Source organism: Canis lupus, chromosome 6 (genome assembly GCF_003254725.2).
Source record: "Canis lupus dingo isolate Sandy chromosome 6, ASM325472v2, whole genome shotgun sequence".
Lineage (NCBI taxonomy): Eukaryota > Metazoa > Chordata > Mammalia > Carnivora > Canidae > Canis > Canis lupus.
Genome location: NC_064248.1, coordinates 13,430,698 through 13,455,359, shown reverse-complemented (window position 1 = coordinate 13,455,359; position 24,662 = coordinate 13,430,698). Strand labels below are relative to the sequence as shown.

Sequence of the window (24,662 nt, the reverse complement as noted above, 5' to 3'; positions counted from 1 at the left end):
TATTTAAGAGATTTATTAGGAGGGATTGGTTCCCACAGTTTTGGAGGGTGAGTAGTGCCACGATGTCCCATCTGCAAACTGGTGACCCAGGAAAGCAGGTAGTATAAGTTCCTATTGTGGTTCTGAAGGCCAGAGAGCCAGGAGTATGGATGTCTGAGGGCATGAGAAGACAGCTATCCTTGTTCAAGATAAAAGAGTGCATTCACCCTGACTCCAGCAGATTGGAAGATGCCCACCCACACTGGAGAAGGCAGATCTTCTTCATCCAGGCTACCGATTCAAATGCTAATCTCTTCCAGAAACACCCTGACAGATATCCAGAAGTGTTTGACAGCTGTCTGGGCATCTCTTAGCCCCATCAGGTTGACAGGTAAAATGAATTCATGTGTGTGAATTAACTAGATGGGGGAGTCCTTTCATGAGGTGCACATATATTTAATCACTATGATATATACTTTAAATACCTTACAGTTTCCAATGTCAATTATGCCTCAGTAAAGCTGAAAAACATTTGAAAGAAGTAAATCTCAGTTTATCTATGTATTCATGTATACAACATGTTCAGGATATGTTATATGCCAGACAGCAGCTAGGCAGCAAGGATGCTTGAAGAAGTTGACTGACAAGCTCCTTGTCTGTCAGATTCACCAGGACCTTGCTCCTTCATTCCCCTCCTCTTACCTTTCCTTCCTGTTTTTCCTCCTTTCTTTCATTTATTCATAATCAATATTTATTCACTTCCTAGAATGTGCCAGGCACTCAGAGTATAGCTATGAGCAAGATGCATATAATTCCTACTCTAATTTTATTTATGGTTGAGTGAGGGAGCCAAATAAGCAATTGTATAAATAAATTTTATTGTAATTTTAATTCCTATTCAGAGACTCCAAATAATTTCTGACTACTTTTTTTTTCTTAAATAATTCTTTCTGGGGTCATCTAGATTGAGTGACCAACTCTTAGCTTACTTAGGGTTGTGAGCTCAAGGCCTTATAGACAATTTAGAAAATATAGGAATATATCAAGAAAACATAATCTAAGATCACCCCAAATAACTGCTGTTAACATTTTGTTATATTTTCTTCCCCTTTTTTGTTTCTGTTTGTGTGTGCATGTGCATGCATCTGGGGCCATATTGTATATTGTTTTGCTATTTCCTTTAAATGATCACTAAGGGAACTTTCCAGAACGCTGGGTGAGATGCGGAGGAGCGGCAGCGGCCCAAGCTGCGCCCAGCAACGCGCTCCTTTCCGCTTCCCCACACCGGCTTCAGCCTTCTCACCGGCTGTAGAAAATGGTGAAAGAAACCACTTACTACGATGTTTTGGGGGTCAAACCTAATGCCACCCAGGAGGAATTGAAAAAGGTTTACAGAAAACTGGCCTTGAAGTACCACCCTGATAAAAATCCAAATGAAGGAGAGAAGTTTAAACAGATTTCTCAAGCTTATGAAGTGCTCTCTGATGCAAAGAAAAGGGAATTATATGACAAAGGAGGAGAACAGGCAATTAAAGAAGGTGGAGCTGGTGGTGGTTTTGGCTCCCCCATGGACCTCTTTGATATGTGTTTTGGAGGAGGAGGCAGGATACAGAGAGAACGGAGAGGTAAAAATGTTGTACATCAGCTCTCAGTAACCTTAGAAGATTTATATAATGGCACAATAAGAAAACTAGCTCTGCAAAAGAATGTGATTTGCGATAAATGTGAAGGCCGAGGTGGTAAGAAAGGAGCAGTCGAATGTTGTCCCAATTGCCGAGGTACTAGAATGCAAATAAGAATTCATCAGATAGGACCTGGAATGGTTCAGCAAATTCAATCTGTGTGCATGGAGTGCCAGGGCCATGGGGAACGGATCAGTCCTAAGATAGATGTAAAAGCTGCAATGGAAGGAAGATAGTTCGAGAGAAGAAGATTTTAGAAGTGCATATTGACAAAGGCATGAAAGATGGCCAGAAGATAACATTCCATGGTGAGGGAGACCAAGAACCAGGACTGGAATCAGGAGATATTATCATTGTTTTAGATCAGAAGGACCATGCTGTTTTTACTCGAGGAGGAGAAGATCTTTTCATATGTATGGATATACAGCTGGTTGAAGCCCTGTGTGGCTTTCAAAAGCCAATATCTACTCTTGACATCATCACCTCTCATCCAGGTCAGATTGTCAAGCATGGGGATATCAAGTGTGTGCTAAATGAAGGCATGCCAATTTATCGTAGACCATATGAGAAGGGTCACCTAATCATCGAATTTAAGGTAAACTTCCCCGAGAACGGCTCTCTCTCCTGATAAACTTTCTTTGCTGGAAAAACTCCTACCTGAGAGGAAAGAAGTAGAAGAGGCTGATGAAATGGACCAGGTAGAACTGGTGGACTTTGATCCCAATCAGGAGAGACAGCGCCAGTACAATGGGGAAGCATATGAGGATGATGAACATCATCCTAGGGGTGGTGGTCAGTGAATGGGGCCTCTTAATGGGGCCGGTGAATAACACTGCTGCTGGCATTTTATATGTAGTAGTGGATGAGTGAAGGACTATAATCATGGCTCACTACTTGCTATCATTTTTGTTTTAATATTCAACTATAGTAGTGTTTTAAAAGTTAAATGAAGAATAAACTCAAATATAAAAGCTCAAAAAATAAATAAATGATCACTAAATAGTGAGAATTTTTCATACTATTAAATAGTCTTTAAAAACATATTTTAGGTTTGCTGAATGACTTTTTAGTTATGTACCATAAATTATTTAACTATTCTCTATTTGGTCACATTCCAGTTATATCCTGTTGATTTTTGTTGTGTATTTTGGTTTTTTGTTTTGTTTTGTTTTACCTGATGTGATGATGGAACTGATGTGATGATGAAAGTGTAAATTTTTGTCACATTTCTGATTATTAAATAATCTAGGATTGGAATTAGTGACTAAAAGGATGTAGATATTGTGGGCACTTTCAATTAGATGGAACCAGTGGGTGGCCAGTTGTGGCAATGGGATAGCAGCTGACTTCTAGCAGACTTTGCAAGGATGCATGGAAGGAGGACTGACAGGTAGTGAAATTTGAAATGACAGCTACAGACCTGGAGATCACTGATTATCATCGGCACTTATGCTAGTCTGGAAAGCATGTGCATAATTTGATGGGAATAGTTGCAAAGGGGAAAGTAGGAAATTGGGAATGTGAATGATTCAATAGATGCTTTTAAAACACTCTCAGGAAAATACTCAGATCCTGTTGGGATTGGTGTTCCAGGAAACTTAAAAAATACAGATTTTTTAGACCCTCTCTCTTGAGATTCTGATTCTAGAGGTTGGGCTCGGAAATCTACATTTTTACAAGTGTCCTTGGTAATTCATACCATCAGGCAAGTTTGTGAAACAGTGCACTAGAACAGCAGGATTCTTCATAATAACATGCATCCTTGCTGCAAATCATTACTTTTACGAAATGAAAAGTTAATAGACATATGTACAAGCACACCCCCTACAATAATAGGCTTTTCAGTGCTCTACTGTCTCTTCATCATCTTATTAATCAAAATCTGAAACTTTTTTAGTATGCAAATACTTTGTCTAAGAAAGCAAGCACACGGTGACTCTTTGGGCACTGTACACGTTAGAGGCAGAGTCACTATAATATGCGACTTTCCTGTAGAACTCACACTTTCCTGGTTGCTAAAAATATTTATGGCATGTAATCTTAGAGTTGTTGAAAGACAGCTCTCTTCTAAGGCACAGTGATGTATAGCTGCTTCACACCCCAAATTAAATAGGTATTTCCCTAGAAGAACTTGGTTACTACACACTTGTGGGAGAACAGGAAATTGATTCTGTCTTTTAATAGGTTTTATTCTTTTTTTTTTTTTTCTAATTTTTATTTATTTATGATAGTCACACAGAGAGAAAGAGAGGCAGAGACACAGGCAGAGGGAGAAGCAGGCTCCATGCACCAGGAGCCCGATGTGGGATTCGATCCCGGGTCTCCAGGATCGCGCCCTGGGCCAAAGGCAGGCGCCAAACCGCTGCGCCACCCAGGGATCCCTTTTAATAGGTTTTAATTATTCCTTTTCATGATTAGTAAAATTATACAAAACACATACTTACATAAATGCTGAAGAATATGAGTCAGCAGAAAAAAACCTCCCATAATACTATTTTCTATAGGCAGTTACAAATATTTTGTCTTATGTTTACTTTCTTTTATGTATGTTTTTATTATTGAGATCCTATTTAATAAACTATTTTGTAAATATTTTCAAAGTAAGATTATATCCTGAGTATTTTCATTTATCAAGAACTTCATAAAAAAATAATTTTAACAGCTGAATAATAAGTTTGCTGTACTTAGATGCAAGATGCCATACTTAGATGTGAGTACCTCACAAAATCAGAAATACAAAACATGGAGAAATGTATTGCCAACGCATTAAGTGTTTCAGCTAAATATATTTAGTTGAGCTTTATGTCATGTGTACATTTTCCCATTGCCTTTGTAAAATGTGTTTATTAATTCAAATAATATAAATGGCTGGATGTAAACAGAGAAGACAATATGAGCCAGGAGCCAGTGTGTGCAGTGGGTGACACTGAGGATGATTGGCGCTAACACTCAGAAGACACCACTGAAATTGCCTTTGCTTGGTTCTGTACTGACAGCCCAGTTACCAAAGCTAATGGACAGTGTCTGCTTTTTACATTATTTTGGCTTTTGCAGCATTTGGAACTGCTATGACTTTCAGCTTTCTGACACATCTCTTTTGCCTTCCTCAATATTATTTTTTTGTCTGTCTTCCTTGAACTCTTTCTCTTAATTACTATTTTGCCTTGTCATTAAAATGTTGGTGTTCCTGTGCATTCTTTATTTGACCCTCTTTTTTTTTTCCCCCATTCTGAGCAATCTCCCTGGATTCCTTCTTGTTCTCATGTCTTTAGTGGCCTCCTAGAGATGATGTCCTCAACTTACATATTATACTCTTCTCTCTGCCTTGGTACTCGCAGATAGAACCTGCAATTCATTGTGCTTGTTCAAATCCATGCTCCTCTCTGTGATCTTAACCAGCCTTCTTGCCTCAGACTCCTTGGGTCACACACACTCTACTTCTGCAGATTGTAGGACACGTGTTGCTGTGCCTGCCTCCTTTGGGGTGTGGAGTGCACTGGTAGTGAATGATTGGTGGTTGATCAAAGGACTGACCAGGGGTGATGAAAATTCCTCCCTCACCAATTGCTAATTCTCATTTTCTGCCCCAGGACTGGGTGATGGTGCTCTGAAATATGTAGTCCAACTTTCTTTTTCTCCAGAGTATACTTTTCTTTCTTCCTTTGCAACACCGTCTGTTTTTAGGTTTATTTAGAAATTCTTTCTAGTCCTTCCTAGCTGCTAACATATTAAATAACATTAAGAAAATTAAAGAATTAAATAAATAACATTTGATTATTTTATGACTTATCTAATTATTATACTAGTTTATTAAATTTAAATACTAAAATATAATTATAAAAATTGATCCACTAAAGGAGGAGCATCTCATTGTTTCTAACACCCTAGGGTGTCAACACCAGCAGACAGGAGACTTCTAATACTTACAGTTGCAATCCCTAAAAGAAAACATAAGTAATGTGTCAAGTATATATAGAACTGTGGTGCTGAGGGAAGCTGTAGTTTAGAAGTTCTTTGAAGACCTTCAAAGGGGTATACCCACTGCAATGTGAAAGAAATCTTTTATTTTCTTGATTTGCTTCCTCTAGCTGTCTTTGACCAACTCTTATAATAAAGCGAGGTAGAATGAATGAAGGGAATGTCAACCATTCCTTGTTATGTTTTTTTTTTCCTGTTACTTTTGGAAAATAATAATGATTTTGTACAAGGTGGTTTTCAAATTATGTGACTGCTAATTATAAGAAAAGCCACGGTACTGAAATATGTGTAGTGCTAATTACTCATCCCTTTCTCTCCTGCTGTAATTCACAGTGTATCTCTAGGATGTCAGTTGCTGATTTGGAACTTCTGCCTCTGCTTTTTCTCAGCAATTAGGTTTTGTCTTCAACTAATGGAATTGAGCGATACTGGGCTAATGATGTGGAGAACTTCTCCTCCACTTTGCTGCCTTAAACGTTGACATGAAACCTTAAAAAAGTCTCCTGGGGTGCCTGCGTGGTTCAGTTGGTTAAGCATTCAACTCATGATTTTGGTTTAGGTCATGATCTCAGGCTTCTCAGATTGAGCCCCAAATCAGGCTCCAGTTCTTTCACCATCTCTGCCATTCTTTCATATCTTCTGCCCTAAGCTAAACTTTATATGAAGCACTTTTTTTTTTTACTTCTAAACTTGATGTAGAGTTAATAATTTATTCATATTCATTTCTTCTTCCTGTTTCACTCCTGTGTAGGCTTTTCTGTTGTTATTGTTCCTCTGGCATTTCTATGTGCTAATGATCCTTGAATGTTATTTTGCTGATCATTAATGTGTGGAAGAGAAAGAAAAACTGTTAAGAGAATCTTCCCAATTCATGTCTCTGGAGAGATGGAGTGGACACACTTGCTTCTATTCCTCCTTCAAAGGACAGCTGAAATCCCTGAATGTTCTATATGAAAACCACAAGAAGACTCTGAATGGCGTGGAGAAGGAGGTGGACCGCCTGGGGACCTTGAGACTCAATGAGTGACACAGTGGTGGATTCCCTGAGATTAATGTTTTCCTCATATTTATTAGCTTGGGGGCCAGAGAAGCCAAAGTGCACATATATAAATAAAAGCTTCCAAGAAACCCTACCCTTTCTAGCCAAAAGACCATAAAAAGAGAACAGCCTGTCAAGACAAAAAACTTTTAGACAATAGCCACCTCACTGCAGTAAACACCACAGAAAACTCTGTGGGAAAACCCACAGACCCCACAAGCAAAGACCCAGTGGGGAGCCTAGACTTCCAGTTTTGCCAGGCTGTCATGAGGTTCTCCATCCCCCACCCTTGACTGTAGTGGTGAAAAAGAAGTTGAGTGTGTAGCCAAGACTTAGATCCCTCTGGGTAGTAATGAGTTCCCTCCCTGGTTCCAGAGGAGATCCCTCCCTGGTTCCAGAGGGGATCAGTCCAGGGGAGCCTGGACTTCTCAGACCTGGTGCTACCAAGGTACCCTTCTCTTCTCACTGAGTAATGTCTACTAGACTCTCACTTCCACCATTGGTAATAAGAAACCCCTCCCCGACAGTGTCATTGGAGGCAAGATCTGGAACAATGGCAGACCTCTCTCCACCTCCCCAGAGATGTATCAATGGAAACCTAGTCTGGGGCCTGAGTCCCCACCCCAACCCAGCACTAATGAGCCTTCTACCCACACCTGGTAGTAATGAGGGGAAGGGTTACCCTTCCTCCACCAAAGCAGTTCAAAAGAGACTGGCTAAGAGAAGATTTAGGTAACATCCAGATTTCATAGCATGCTATTCAAAATGCCCATGTTTTGGGCAGCCCCGGTGGCACAGCGGTTTAGCGCTGCCTGCAGCCCAGGGCATGATCCTAGAGACCCTGAATCGAGTCCCAAGTCAGGCTCTCTGCATGGAGCCTGCTTCTCCCTCTGCCTGTGTCTCTGCCTCTCTCTCTCTCTCTCTCTCTCTCTCTCTCTCTCTCTCTCTGTCTCTATGAATAAATAAATAAAAATCTTTTTTAAAAATGCCCATGTTTTAATTGAAAAATCATTCACCACAACAAAAACCAGGAATGTCTCAACTTGGATGACAGAAGATAATCAACAGACACCAACATGACACAGGTTTTAGAAATATTTGACCAGCATTTTAAAGCAACCGTCATAAAAATGTTTCAATGAGCAATTTCAAGCATGCTGGAAATAAAGAGGGAGAGGGGATATTGTCACATGAAAGAAATGGAAAGTCTCAGCAAAGAAATAGATAAAGCAGTACAAAACAAACATTTTAGAACTTAAAAATACACAACTTAAAACACCTTTAAGTGGACATACTTAACAGCAGAAAGGAGAGGACAAAGAAAAGAATCCATGAATTTTAAGATAGAAATAGAAATTAGTTAATTTGAACAACATAGAAAATAAGACTGAATCAAAAATACAAAACTAGAGCCTCAGAGACTTCTGGGACTGTGGCAAAAAGAATCTAATGTTTGGGGGATCCCTGGATGGCTCAGCAGTTGAGCATCTGCCTTTGGCCCAGGGCATAGTCCTGGAGTCCTGGGATCAAGTCCCACATCAGGCTTCCTGCATGGAGCCTGATTCTCTCTCTGCTGGTGTGTCTGCCTCTCTCTCTCTCTCTCTGTGTCTCTCATGAATAAATAAATAAAATCTTTTTTAAAAAAGAATCTAATGTTTGTGTCATCCGAATCACAGAAGGAAAGAAAGAGGAGTGGGGATAAAAAAGTATTTAAATAAACAATGGTTGAAAAATGTCAAATTTGACTCAACATGCAAACCTACAATTTAAGAATCTGAGTGAATTACAAGTACCATAAATCTAAAGAAATGCACACCAAGAAACATAATAGTTAAACTTCTGAAACTAAAGACAAAGGTTTGAAAGCAGCCAAACAGAATAACACCTTACCTATAGGGGAAAAAAAAATTCTAATGACACCAGATTTCTTGTTAAAAACTATGGAGAGCATAAGAAGGTAGCAGAACATTTTTCAAGTACTAGAAGAAAAGACCTGTCAACCACTAATTCTGTATCTGGTAAAACTATTGGGAATGAAGGAAAAATTAAGCCACTTTTAGATGAAAAATCAGAGTATTGTTATGGTAATTACCCTTAAAGAATAGTTAAAGGAAGCACTCTAAAAAACAGAAATGGTAAAGGGAAAAAAAGGTGGAGGGAATCTTAGAATATCAGGAAGAAAAAACAGAACAAAATGGATGAATAAGATAGACTTACTTTTTCCATATGAATGTTCTTTTTTCTTTTGAGTATAGTTGACACACAATGTTACATTATTTTCAGATGTACAGTATAGTAATTCAGCAAGTTTATACAATTCAACATGTTCACCACAAGTGTAGCTACCATCTGTCCTTGTACATAACTATTACAATATCATTGGCTATATATTCTCCATGTTGTGCCTTATTCATTCCATAACTGGAAGCCTTTCAACCATTTTTCCCACCCTCTACCCCTTCTCCTCTGGCAACCATCACTTTGTTCTCTGTATTAACAGGGCTGATTCTGCCTTTTGTTCATTTTTTAAAGATTCCTCATGGTATTTGTCTTTCTCAGCTTCATTTATCTTCCTTAGCATATACCCTCCAGGTCCATCCATGTTATCTCAGTTGGCAAGATTTCATCCTTTTTTATGCCTGTGTAATATTCCACTGTGTGTGTATGTGTGTGCACACACACATGCACACGTATGTGTAGCACCTTCCTTACCCATTTGTTTATCAATGGACACTTAAGGTTGCTTCCATATCTTGGCTATTGTAAATAATGCTGCAATAAACATATGAGTACATATTTTTTTCCAAATTAGTGTTTTAAATCTTCTTTGGGTGAATACCCATAGTGGAATTATTAGATCATATGGTATTTCTATTTTTAATTTTTTGAAGAATCTCCATACTGATTTTCAGAGTGGCTGTATCAATTTGCATTCCCATCAACACCATATGAGTGTTCCTTTTTCTACACATCTTGGCCAGCACCTGTTGTTTCTTGTCTTTTTTATGTTAGCCATCTAACAGATAAAAGGTGATATCTCACCGTGGTTTTAATTTGCATTTCCCTGATGATTAGTGATATTGAGCATCTTTTTATGTGTCTGTGGCCATCTGTGTGTTTTCCTTGGATAAGTGTCTATTAGGTCCTCTGCTCATTTTTTAAAAGTATTTTTTGCTTTTTGGTGTTGTGTAAGTCCTTAATATATATAGTTGGATTTAAACCCCAGAGTGGATTTATCATTTGCAAATATCCCATTTAGTAAATTGCCTTTTGCTTTGTTGCTGATTTCCTTTGCTGTACAAAAGCCGTTTATTTTGATTTAGTTCCAATAGTTTATTTTTGCTTTTGTTTTCCTTTCCTTAGAAGACGTATTTGGAAAAATGTTGCTATGGCTCATATCAGAGAAATTACTGTCTGTGTTCTCTCCTAGGATTTTTCTTTTTTTTTTTGGTTTCAGGTCTCACATATAGTTCTTTAATTGACATTGAGTTTATTTTTGTGTAAAGTGTTGAAAAGTGGCACAGTTTCATTTTTATATGTAACTGTCCAGTTTTTCCATCCCCATTTATTGAAGAGACTGTCTTTCCCCCATTGTATATTCTTACCTCCTTTTCATAGATTAATTGACCATGTAGTCATGAATTTATTTCTGGGTACTCTGTTCTGTTCCACTGATTTATGTTTCTATTTTTGTGCTAGAACCATACTGTTTTGATTATTATAGCTTTGTAGTATATCTTGAAATCTGGGATTATGATACCTCCAGATTTTTTGTTCTTTCTCAAGATTGCTTTGGCTATTCAAGGTCTTTTGTGGTTCCTTACAAACTTTAGTATTTTTTGTTTTGGTTTTGTAAAAAAATGCTTTTGGTATTTTGATTGGGATTACAATTGAATCTGTTGATTGCTTTGGATAATATGAACATTTTAAGAGTATTAATTCTTCCACTCCATGAACATGCAATATCTTTTCATTTGTTTGTGTCATTTTCTGTTTCTTTCATCATTTTTTATAGTTTTCAAAGTACAGGTCTTTTACCTCATTGTTTAGAAGTTTATTCCTGGGTCTTTTATTCTTTTTGGTGCAATTGTAAATGCTATTTTCTTAATTACTCTTCTTTTTTTTTTTTTTAGTTTCTTTAAAATTCAAAATAGCCAACCTATAGTACATACTTTGTTTCCAGTAATTCATCAGCTGCATATAATACCCAGTGCTCATCACATCACCTGCCCTCCTTAATTAACGCCCATCACCCCCTTTCTGCCTTCCCTCCACTAACCCTGTTTGTTTCCTATAGTTAAGAGTCTCGTATGGTTTTTCTTCTTCTCTGATGACTTCCTATTAAGTTTTTCCTCTCTTTCTTATGACCCTCTGGGCTGCTTTCTATATTTTACATATGAGAGAAACCATATAAGTATCTTTCTCTGATTGACTTATTTCGCTCAGTATAATACACTCCAGTTCCAACCATGTCACTGTAAATGGGAAGTATTTATCCTTTCTGATGGCTGAGTAATATTCTATTGTATGTATATACCACATCTTTATTTCTCTTTCTGCTACTTTGTTATTAACATATAGAAATGCTCCTGATTTCTGGATATTAATTTTGTGTCCTGCTACTTTACTGAACTCCTTTTACTTTTAGTTTTTTTGTGGAGTTTTTAGGAGTTTCTATGTATAACATCATGTCATCTTCATATAGTGACATTTTAACTTCTTCTTTACCAACATAGATGCATGCCCCTTTTTCCTTTTCTTGTGTAATTGCTCTGGCTAGGACTTCCAGTACTGTGATGACTAAGAGTGGACTTCCTTGTCTTATTCCTGATCTTAGAGGAAAAGCTGTCACGTTTGTTTTCTTGTTTTGTTTTGTTTTGTTTTGTTTTGTTTTGTTTTGTTTTTACCATGGGGTATATGTTAGCAGTGGGTTTTCCACATATGGCCTTTATTATGTTGAGATATGTTCTCTCTAACTCTACTTTGTTGAGTTTTCTTTCATGAGTGAATGTTGAATTTTGTCAAATACTTTTCTGCATTTATTGAGATAATTATATGATTTTTATCCTTCAATTTGTTGATGTGGTGTATCACATTGATTTACAAATATTGGACCATCCTTGCATCCCTAGAATAAATCCCACATGATCACGGTGAATGATCTTTTTAATGTTTTGTATGTAGTTTGCTAATACCTTGTTGAGGTTTTCTTCATCTGTGTTCATCAGACATATTGGCCAGTAGGTTTCTATTTTGTGGTGTTTTTGTCAAGTTTTGGTATCAAGGTAATTCTGGCCTCATAGAATATTATTTGGAAGCTTTCCTTCCTCTCACATTTTTTTTTGAATAGTTTAAGGATAATTGTGAATTTTCTAAATTATGTTTGATGGTTGAAGCAAAAAGTACAACACTGCAAAATGCTTATAGGGAATGTAGAGGAAATATTTATGACGATCTTATACATGGGGTAGGATAAGGAATCTAAAGCAAGGTAAGCTTTCTGTATTTCACTCAAACTGGTAAAATGTTGACACTAGCACACCATGGTAAGTTATGTGAATAAAATGTAATACTTAGAACAACCACTAAAACACTATGCAAAGAAATACACTCAAAAACCCCAGATACATCAAAAATAGAATTTCAAAAATATTCAAGTAACATTCAAGGGGGCCAAAAAAGAAATCAGAGAAATTTTTTAAAGAAAACATAGAGAAAATAAGCAACAGACAAAAAATAAATGATAGACCTAAACCCCAAAATATCCATAATTGCAGTAAGTATAAATGGTAAAGATATACCAGTGAAAAGACAGAGATTTGTGGGTAATTTTTAAAAAATCATGACCCAACTATGTGGTGTCTACAATAAACTAAATTCAAAATAATTGTTTTAGGTACATTGAAAGTAAAAGTACTTTAAAAAGCCATGAAAATATAAATCAAAAGAAATCAGGACTGGCTGGATTAATATTAGCTAAAATAGAGTTTAGAGCAAAGAAGGTATATAATGAAAAAGGGCCTGTCTAGCAGGAAGACATGGCAATTCCAAATATGTGTAACAATTGAGTTGCAAAATATGTAAAACAACCCTAATGGAAGTGAAAGGAGAAATCAGAGTCCACACTTATATTTGGAGACTTAAACAGCCCTCTCTCAATATTGGATAGAACAACTAGTAAGGAAATCAGTAAGGATTTGAATAACTCAGCCACACTATCAACCAACAGAATCTAATTGATATTTATAGGACACTTCATTCAGCAACATCTAAGTATACGTTCTTTTCAGTTCTCATTAAAGATATACCAAAATAGTCATTGTCTTGCATCAAAAAGAAACCTTAACGTGTTTAAAATAATTGAAATAAAAAAAAAAATAAAATAAAATAATTGAAATCATAGAGTGTGTTCTCTCACCACAACTGAATCAAATTAGACATTAATAACAGAAAGGTAGCAAGAAAATATCCAGACACTTGGAAACAACACATTTCAGAATGTGTTGGGTCAAAGACACAAAATAAATACTTTAAAGGAAAATTAAAACACAACATATTATAACTAATGGGACACACCTAAAGCAGATGAAGAGGGAAACTTATGGTGCTAAACTCTTATATCAGAAAGGAATAAAAGTTTAGAATCCATCAAAGCTCCAACATTAAGATGCTAGAAAAACAAGAGCAAAGTAAACCCAATACAAGCAGAAAGAAGGAAAAGAACAAAGATGAACAAGGAGAAAGAGAAAATCAATGTAAAAAAAAAAAAAAAGCTAGGTAAAAAAAAAAATCAAAATAGGCAAACTTCTAATTAAACTAACACAGAAAAGAGAGAGGACACAACATATATCTGGGCTGAAACAAGTGATGGCATGTCAGATACCCAGTGCTCATCACATCACCTGCCCCAGGTATCAAATGGAAAATAATGGAACACAATGGATAACCCTACATGCAAAGTCTGACAAGTTAGATGAAGTAAGTAAATTCCCCAAAAAACACAAACTGCCACAACTCACTCAACATGAACTAGACAACTCGAGAAGCCCTACAAATAGTAAGGAAATTCATTTCAAAATTTTAAACCTTCCTAAAAAATCTCTAGGCCCAGATAGTTTCACTGAAGAATGATACCAAACTTAAAAATAAAAACAAAAACAAACCACCCTCCCTGCCGCAATTTTGCCCAATCTCTTCAGAGAATACAAGAGAGTGAAATTCTTCTTAATTTTATGAATCAGCAGTATTATTTTGATACCCAAACCAGAAAAACCACACCCAAATGCACACATAGAACATTACAGGCCAGTATTCCTCATAAGTACAAACACGGAAGGCCTTAACAAATTGTTACCAAATAGAATTCAGCAATATATTTAAAAGAATTATACATAGTGATCACATGGGATTTATGCCAGTTATGCAAGGCTGGTTCAGTATTCAAAAATAAATCATTGCAATCAAGCATACTAACAGCCTAAAGCAGAAAAGTCATTTGATCAGATCAATTGATGTAGAAAAGTTGTTAGGCAAAATCCACACCCATTCCTTAAAAAAACTGTTGATAAATTAGAAATAGAGCTTTCTCAATTTGATGAGTAGTGTGTACAGAAACTATGGCTCACATCATATTCAGTGGTGCCACACTGAGTGTACTCCCCCCAGGTGTGGTTATAAGGCAAGGGTGTCAAAAAATAAAAAATAAGGCAAGGGTGTCCATTCCCCCCACACCCCTTCAACAGCACTGGGATTTGTAGCCAGCTCCAAATGGGGCTGGGGAGGAACTAAAGGTACACAGATAGGAAAAGAAGAAAAATAATTTTGTATTTGCTGTTGACATGATGATCTACCTAGAAGATTTCAAGGAATCTATTAAAAAAAAAAAACAAACCTAGAATAATCTCTACAAAAAAAAAATTCCAAGGTCATAAGATACAAAATAGTATACAAAAATCAACATTTTTATATAGTATGATAAACATATGAAAATTGAAATACAAATATATTTAGAGTTGCTTTAAAAAGGTATAATTTGTTATACAGCTAAGAAAATATGTTTAAGGCCTGATGTTGAAAACTCTAAAGTAAAAAAGAAAAAAAGAAAGAAAACTCTAAAGTACTAATGAGAAAAATAATCTGAATATATGGGAAAATGTGCCATGTTCATGGATGGACAGAAGTCAATTTTTCCCCAAACTGATGTATATGTAGGTTTAATACAATTTCTATTAAAATTGTAGATATAGAAAAGATGGTTATAAAATTTATGTGGGAAAGCAAAGGGGCTGAATCAATGTTGAAAAGAAGGACAAAGTGGGAAAAATCAGTCTACTCAATTTGAATTCTTACTACATAGCTACAGTAAGAGAAACTCTGTGGTACTGGCATAGGGATAGACACACAGATCAATGGGACAGAACAGAGAGCCCAGAAATAGAGCCACACAAGTATAGCCAACCAATTTTTTACAAAGATAAAAAGGAATTTAACAAAGGAAGAATAATGGTCTTTTCAGCAAGCATTGCTAGAATGATTGAACATCCCTAGGCAAAAAAGTAAACCTTGACCTAAACCCTATTCCTCATATAAAAATTAACTCAAAATATGTTGGATTTAAATGGTAAATGTAAAATGATTAAGCTTTCAGAAGATAGAAGAGAAAATATCTGGGGTCAGGATTTGGTGAAGAGTGCTTAGGCATGCCACCAAAGGCACAGTCCATAAGAGAAAAAAAGCAATAAATTGGAATTCTTCAAATTTTAAAACTTTAGCTCTGCTAAAAAGCCTGTCAGGGAATGAAAAGACAAGCTACAGACTGCAATAAAATATTTGCCAGCCACATATTTGAGAAAGCACCCATGTCCAGGATACAGAGAGAACTCTCAAAACTGTGGTAAAAAACCCAATTCTGAAATGGGCAGAACACTGAGGAGACATTGCATGAAAGAGGACAGGTAAATGGCAAACAAGCACATGAAAACTAGTCAACACTCCTGGCAATCAGAGAAATACAAATTAAAACCACGATGAGATATCCCTATGTTGCTATTAGAACCGCTAAAATAAAAAGTACTGACAAATAGCAAATGCCTCCAAGGATCTGGAACACCTGGGTCGATCAGACATTGCTGGTGACAAGGTAAAATGTCTCACTGGAAGATAGTCTGTCTCACTGGCCTCACTGGAAGATAGTCTGATAGTTTCTACAAACAGCAGAACATACACTGATTGTAAGATAGCAATTCATCCCAGAGACATGAAAACCTACATCTGCACAAAATAGGCACCCACCTGTTCACAGAAGCCTTGTTCATAGTGGCCAAAAACTGGAAATGATCTGTATGTTCTTGAGTGGACAATGAGTAAACAAAGTGTGGGGTATCCATCCCATAAGAATGCTATTCTACATTATAAAGGAATGAACCATTACCTATCTGCCCCCTTCTGGTGGATCTCTGTGGACTTATCCTGAATGGAAAGAGGCCTGTCTCAAAAGGTCACATACTGCTGTGTTTATAGAACATTCCTGAAATGACAAAATTATATATTTGAAGAACCAGTTAGTGGATATCAGGTGAGGGGAGAGGGTGGATATGTCCTCTAAGGGCAAGCACAAGGGAGGTGTTTGTGGTGATGAGTAGTTCTGCATCCTGACTGGATAGGAGAGGCTAGCTGCACATGTAATAAAGTGCCACCCCTTGTCCCCATGTCGGCCTCCTGGTTTTTCATTACACTGCACTTAAGATGTGTCTAAGGAGTCTCGATGAAAGTCACACAGATTTTCTCTGTACTCATTATCCAACTTCCTATGAATCTATAAGTATTTCAAAATAAAATGTTTTGTGTTTAAAAAGCAGTCTTCTTAGATATTGTTTTGGTCAGAGTTGTCCCCTTTCCCAAGCAGTTTGCTTTGGTCACTCCCTTGTTGTGTGTAATTTTGTGTGTTTGTTGGGTTGCATCAACAAATGGTTCCTTGTTTTTTAAGTAAAATCTTTATCTTGATATTTGGCTTTTGCAAACCTTTCTAGTTACTTTGTGGGAGGAACTAAACTTGTAAAATCAAAGGGGAGATCCTGGCTCACTAGAATGTACAAAGGTTAGAAATTCCAGGTTTTCTCTTCTGATGCTTGACACCTAGGACCTCAGGGATGAACTTAACTGGAAGCTCAGTGGAACAAAATATGTGCTGGATGCCCCGAGACTTGAATATTCTCCTCCTCTTTGTATTTTTTTATGTCAGATACGTTATTTTTTAATTATTTGATATATTATTTGACTGTAGATAAAGAGATTTTATTAAAACTCTAAACATTTCTTACTAAACTTTAGATACTGCTTATAACATATTTCCCATTTTCAATCCCTTCAGGACAGATAGAGAATTGACATTTGTCTTTTCTTTCAGTGATGGATTCTGTGATACTTACAGCCAGTGGTATGCTGTAATTAGCATACCACTCTGTCCCATGTTTGCATCTTGTTTTCCCACCTGGGTTTCTCATAAGAGGGGTCATGTGAAATACTTCTGTGTCCCTCAGGATGACCACCCTGATGTGAGATCATCACCCACTGGACACACAGGAATGTGTTTGTTCGCTGGTTATTTGGTTATCCGATGCCATCCCAGAAAGAAAATCCATTGCTCAAATAGAATTGTTTATTATTAAAATTCACATTTTAGCATTATTAAGGACAGAGCTCTGATTGGAGTTGTTTCTAGTTTTGATATGAGAACAGGTTGTTTCAGTGCTTTGCAATAGTTGTCTAGTGTCTAGATTTTGTTATACACTTACTGTGTCTTGTCACATGTTAGAAGAGTGGCCGCTGAGGCAAAGAGGTGGGAGTGCTTGCACATCCCACGTTAACTGTGGCTGTGCTAGTGCCTGAGCAGAAGGGATCCTGATCCATGGAGAAAGCAACAGGGAGATGGTTGGGTCAAAAGTCTCAGGAGCCAGCCTCCATCTGCATCTTAGAAAATGCCCTGGGAATGTGTGCACTGGCCTTTAATTGTTTGTTTTCAAATTGCATTATGCTGTTATCTAGCTTATTGAATGCTAACCATTAATATATACCTGGCTGATACCTTCATTACTGTGGCTTCATGTAGTAATATAGAGATTTTTCTCTAAAATATCAAGCATATTTGAAAGCTGTTCTTTTACATTCATGTCATTTTCAAACTTTAAAAATTAAATTTTACTTCCAGAGAGCTCTCAGAAGGTGCTTTTGTGAGTTCATTAACTGTAATTTGATAGCAATTTTTATTATCATTCAGAAGGTAGAATAGCTTTGTGTCCAAAAGTTCGAATTATATAATTTAAGAAAGTTGATATACCATCTCTTTTATCACAGGAAATGAAATGATTTGACTTTTTTAGACATCACAAAGGTACTTCTAAACAGTCTTGCAACTTTTCTTTTTTTTTTTCCTTTAAAATGGAAAAACTCTCAGGAGCACCTGGGTAACCCTGTTGGTTAGGCATCTGACTCTTGATTTCAGCTCAAATAATGATCTCAGGGTTGTGGGATAGAGCCCCATGTCAGGCTCCACACCCAGTGGGGCATCTGCTTCTCTTCCTAGCCTTCCACTCCTCCCCCCTGTCATTTGCTTGCTCTTTTTAAAATAAATAAATAAATCTTTAAATAAATAAATGAAAATACTCTCCATTAAATTAGGGATCCTTTACTCTCCATCAACTTTGCTGTTAAGGACCTATTTATTTTGTCATTAAATGTTTATTTAGTTCTGGGCTTATACTTTAGGGATACATCAGAGAGTAGACAGATCATGTCTCTGACCACATAAGGTCTAAATGAGGGAGACAATAAATGAATAAATGAGAATTACAGATGGCTAGAAACTGTATGAAGGAAATAGATTTGTGTAACATGGGTGGTGGGTAATTTGGTGGATGGTCAAGGAAGGCTGCTCCTCTCATAGGTGACATTTGCACAGATTTCAGAAGTTTAAGAATGAGCCAGCAAATACCTAGGGTCTGAGCATTTTAGGCCATAGAGGTACTTGGCTAGCTCAGAGACTCCAGAGCAAAAGAGCTAAATTTACTAGAGAAGCAGGAGGAAATAAATGGATGGGAGTGTGGTAAGTCAGGGGAAGAGTCCCTCCCAGCAGTAGGGTTGGAGAGGGCAGAGACTAGACTCCTTGGGACTCTTTGGGTCATTTGTATCATTTGGAATTTTATTCTGAGCGCAATGTTTATTCTGAGCATCCATTCAGTGGGGTAGGACCTGTTCCTATCTGTGAGCTTGGCTGCCATGGGAAGCAGAGGCCTGGGAGGAGTCTGGCATGGTTGACTCTCCAGGAGAGTTCTCTCTGGTGGCTGTCTTATGTGGGCAGGTTATCTACTCTCTCTAAAGCTCAGTTTCCTCATTTGTAATTGAGATTAATGACAGTATCTACATGAAAGTTATTGGGAGGGTTCTGTGAGAAAATGTCTGTGAAAGGCTTATGTTGGGAACAAAGCAAGTGCTCAATAATGTCATAACCATATTTGTCATCCATTGTTATAAAGATGAATAACATTTCACTGGCTTCATGACTTACACGGCAGTGGGCATGTAAATAGACACATAGCATGCAGTAATTCTATTGTTAGAAATACACACTAGATATACCTGGACACAATGGAAATTTGTTTTGGGGGAAAGGGTCAGAAAAGGTTACATGAAGAGTTGAGTCTACATGTGGCTGGATATCCACCGAGTGGCTCTGTGAGGGCCCAGGTACCTCCCAGCATCTCCCCCACATAACCTTTAGTCATAGCACTCCGTCCCTCCTGTAGGTTAGAGCATTTCCTAAAGCCTCTATGAAGGTGCAGACCCACACACTCAGTACCCAGAATACCAATTGTCTTATTAGTCCCAAACCTGTCTTTCAGGGAGAGATAGAACCAAGGAGACATCCATGTGGCCAGGGGAGAACAGACTGTCACCTGGGCCATGGCTGGAGCTGGCCTGCAGGAGCAGGGGTCTCAGGCCATGGGAGGCAGTAGAGGGCTCCAGGAACCCCTCCACAAGCTGGAAAGTTCCACCACTCCCCTGAGACAAACACTTGCTTCAAAGTGGCCTGTATCTGGCCACAAACTGATGGTGAAGACACTGTCTTCCTCTGTTAGGATAGAAAGATAATGATGTTTAATTCAAAGTCCTTTGGTAACTGAGACTCTCAGTAAAGTACAGTTGTGGCTGTTTTTCTGTCCATGCGTGGAAAAATCCTCAGGGGAGAAAAAAGGTTCCCAAAGAATTTAAAGAAAGAAAGGGTTTGGGGAGGGAAGGCGCAGATGATCACACACGTTCTCTGCTTCCCCTCAGGAGTTGGTTGCTTTCGTGATCTTAGACATCCCTTCCTTCTTTCTCCCCAACACAGCCTCTTACCATTGAATGAGGCTTGGTCTAGATGTTAGTATTTATAACAGAAAGTACAAAAACTTACCTTTTTAAGCCTTTGTCAACTCGATTAGAGTAAGATCCATTCAGTCATCAGGTATCTCTCCACAGCTTTCTGTAATAGTGTTTGATCGTTAAGTCACAGAATGTGAACTAGAGCTTTCATCTGGAGAATACCCTAGCCTTGAAAGCAAAACCACTCCTCAATTTAATATTTAACTAATTATTGTGTAATATTGCTTATAAGATGATATAGTCACAACCTGTCACTTGTTAATGAGTCCTATACCTTGTAATCACTGCCTTTAAGAACATAAATGAAAACCAGACATCAGCAAAGCAGGTTTTATACAACCAAGAGAGACGTCACAGTAATTCATGGCTTGATTTAAAAGGGAGAGCTCCTCAGACCCTAATTCAAAGGCTGTTTCATCTCTGTCCACAAACACATTTGAAATATCAGATCAGAAACAGTGAGAGTCTAGGGTACAGACAGCAGCAAGGAGTGAGGCAGCAGCCCCGCGGCAGCAGAGGGGATGGAAGAATGTGGAATGCGGAGCCGGGGATCACAGAACGGCTGGTGTTTGAAGCCACATCATGAAGGTGTGAATAACCCTGCAGATATGGTACAGCAGAAGCAGCTCTGGACTTTAGATCCAAAGGGCTTTAAAAACTCCCGAGCTACAGAAAGCCCAGGATCAGGAGGTAGAGACCTTGCTTTGCTCCCTTTGTGACCAGACCATTGCTTTAAATCTCCCAGCCTCAGTTTCCATATAAAATATGAAGGGTAGTAATTAGTGTTGTTTATTTATTTGTTTATTAAGATTTTATTTATTCATGAGAGACACATAGAAAGAGGCAGAGACATAGAGGGAGAAGCAGGCTCCCTGCCGGGAGCCCAATGTGGGACTGGATCCCAGGACCTCAGGATCACAACCTGAGCCAAAGATAGACGCTCAACCACTGAGCCACCCAAGCATCCCCAATGAGTGTTATTTAAATTATGTGAAAAAATATTTAGGAAAAGTGCTCTGTCTATAAAAGCACAATGTGAATGTTAGCTTTCTGAACCTCTTTTCCGCCTTTTGATGGGCTATTTAATTATCGGCTAGTCATTCACTTTCCCTGAGACTTTGTTTCCTCCCAAATTGAGATTGATAACTATTCTATTTGCCTATTTCATACGAGTAAGATGATGCTCTTAAAGTGCTATGTGTTCTGTACATATCATGTAAGTAGATGGTGTCATTATCACTACATTACAGAACAATCTACAAATTGCGAAAATGGTCCAGAGACATCAAAAAAAGGTTAAATGTCATCAGTACACTTTATTTAAGAAAGAAGAGAACTGCTGTACAATTAATTTCCAAAACTTTCTCTAAATAGTCATTCTAAAACAAGTTTCTATGCTTGAAGCATTGAGCATTAAATGTCTGAGAAATTTGCTATTGTAAGTTATCTTATTTCCCAATTGTGCCAGAATGAATTGTTTTGTATATAAGGGTCAAACAGGGGAGGTTCTAATTAAGTGCAAATTACAATGAAATTAATGAATGACACCATTTTTTAGACTTTAAAATGGGCTCTGTGAGAATGCAGTGTGGGCTCAGATTGATTATAATTCTGATCTTTTAGGTTGTGAATCAATATTATATACCATTAAAACTCAAAAAATAAGTGAAGAATCAAGTAGGAAGAATGCTCATCTCTCGGTTCAACCTCTCAGATGATGACTTAAAATCTGTTAAATGCTAAGACTGTAGTTGTCTTTATTGTTCACTATATTCCAAAATAATTGCACATGTAATTAGTATTAGTTAATGACAGATATTAAACTACACTACTCACAAGTATACTAGAATGTCATAAATTGTCCAAATATAATCGCAAACTTAAGGTTTTATTTCACTTTTTGCAAACTGCAGACTATAAATGAATGAACGTTATATTACCAGAGTTTTTATTAAATTAAAAACTGTTTGATTCAGCATTTTCTGATCCATCCCCAGTGGAAGAAGGTGGACCAGGTGGGCTTCCCTCCTCAGGTAGTACTAGCCAAGACTGTGACTGAGAAGCTTACTAGCACTTGATGGCCTAAAGAAGCTTTCTCAGTTCAGGACCAGGTATCCCTCACCTTGGAACCAGTGACACAGAGTAGCCTAGGGAAACACCTTCTGTCCCCACAGATAGCCAAAAGCATAGAGTAGGAGCCTGTGCAGACCCCATAGAACGGAGGAGACCTGAATAGCTCTGCAAAATAAATTATCATTAGAGCTACAGACACAAAAGTCAGCTAGACCTTATACATAAAGCCTAGCTTTGCCTGCTAGAATAAAGTATTTAAATAGGATCAGGAGTTTCAACATAATATCCAGAATGTCCAGGATACAATTGAAAATCATACCATACCAAGAACCAGGATGAGAAATCAGTCAACTATAGCCAACACTGCAATGAATCAGATGTTGAAATTGCCTGGTACGCATTTTAAAGCAGCCCTCATAAAAGTGCTTCAATAGCAATTTATTGATTCTTTTTAAACAACTGAAGAAATAGAAAACTCTCAGCTAAGAAGGAATAAAAAAATAATCACATAGAAATTAGTGAATTGAAATATCCAATAATCAAAATTAATAGATGGGTGGATGAGCTCAGTAGAAGAATGGAGGTGACAAGGATAGAATATAGAATATAGTGAATATGAGGACAGATCAACAAAATTTACTCAGTCTGAACAACAAAGGAAAAATAGACCTACAAAAGAGGTCCTCCACAATCTGTGATCTAACATTCAGGTAGTTGGGATGCCAGCAGGAAAGGACCAAGAGAGTGGGACTGGAAAAGCCTTCTGGGAAATAGTGGCTAAAACCTTCCCAGACTGGAAAACCCTCACCAGTCTGTAGATTCAGGAAGTGGAGTGGATGGCAAAGAAGATAAAAATCAAAGAAATCAATTCAAAGATGTATCATACTTATAAAAGGTAAAGCAAAATTAAAGCTCTTCAGGCTGACAAAAGGAGCTTCCAGTTTTGGTAATTCTGTATGTACATCTGGCAAAGATGTCCTTCAGGAATGAAGAGGGCAACTCAGAGAGCCTGTCATTACAACACCTGTCCTTGAAGCATGGCCTACCAAGGCTCTCCAAACACGAAGGAAAGAGCAGAGAAGGAGGTTTGAGGCTGCACGAAGGAAAGAACAAAGAGATAGGTTGGATGAAAGTAAACAGTACAGATTCCTTCTCCTATGAGTTTCTAACGTTATATTTGGAATCTGAAGAAAAAAATATAATACCATCTGAAGTGCTAAGTGTATGGAGAGGGGTACTTAAGACATTTATATTTAAGCAGTGAGGAAGGGAACAGACTCTCCATACTTCATCTGAATAGTGGGGTGTTGGTACAAGTTATTTATGTCTACTGTAATAATTAGAGAAACCACTAAGAAAACTACACAAAATGGTATACTAAAAACCATTATAAATAAAGATGGAATCCTAGAAATCATTCAATAAACCTATAGTAAAGCAATAGAAGTGAAAGAAAAAACAAGAGAGTGAATAAACACTCTAAATGCACCAATTAAGTGATAGAGATTGGCAGAGAGGATGTCTCAACTGCGTAACTACAAAAGCCGCTTCAAACATAATGACATCTATATAGGTTGAGAGTAGCAAGTGGAAAGTTATATCATGCAAGCACCAATTTAAAAAAAAAAAAAGCAGGACTAAGTACATTACTATCTGATGAGTTAGACTTTAGATCAAAGATGATTACAAAGGGAAGAACCATACATTACTTAAGGATGAAAGTATGACTCCCACCACAGAGGCATAGGCATCCTCCCTGTGTGTGCTCCAAACATCAGAACTTCAAAGTGTGGGAAACAGAAGCTGACCTGAGACAAAGGCACAGCCACATTCTATTTGGGGACTCTCACCAATTGACAGAAATAGTTGATGGCAAAGATCTGGAAGTACTGAACCATCAACCAACCAACAGGATCTGACATTTTTAGAACAACTCTACCCAATACACATTCTTTTAAAGAATGGCACATTTTCCAAAATAGACCTATCTTAGCTCATAACACCAAACCTCAGTTCAAATCTTAAAAAATTGGAATCATATGAAGTATGTTCTATGAACATAATGGAACCAAACTAGAATTAGATAACAGAAAGATAGGGGAATCTCTAAGCATGTGGATATTAAACAACATACTTTTACATAATTCATAGATTAGAGACACGATCTTAAAGGAAATAAGAGAAATACATACAACTGAATGAAAATCAAGTCAAAAAGACCAAAATGGTGGGATGCATCTAAAGATGTGCTAAGAGGAAAATTTATAGCATTATGTTTATATTAGATAAGAAGAGGGGTGCCTGTGTGGCTCAGTCGGTTGAGTGTCTGACTCTTGGTTCTGGAGGCTCAGGTCATGACCACAGGGTGACCTTGCATCAGGCTCTGTGCTCAGTGTGAAGTCTACTTGAGATTCTCTCTCTCCCTCTTCCTCTGCCCTTCCCCCTACTTGCATGCTGTCTCTCTCTATGCCCCCGGCCAAGATAAATAAGTA

The 24,662-nt window shown here is 37.6% G+C and overlaps 1 protein-coding gene and 1 pseudogene across 12 annotated transcripts in view; both read left to right on the top strand.

Annotated features, from left to right (window-relative positions):
* Positions 1–2,655, top strand: part of LOC112640216 (dnaJ homolog subfamily A member 1-like) — a 51,386-nt pseudogene extending 48,731 nt beyond the window's left edge.
* The window catches only part of SDK1 (sidekick cell adhesion molecule 1), a 911,663-nt gene that overhangs the window by 437,589 nt on the left and 449,412 nt on the right, over positions 1–24,662 (top strand). The gene's annotated exons all lie outside the window — the stretch shown is intronic.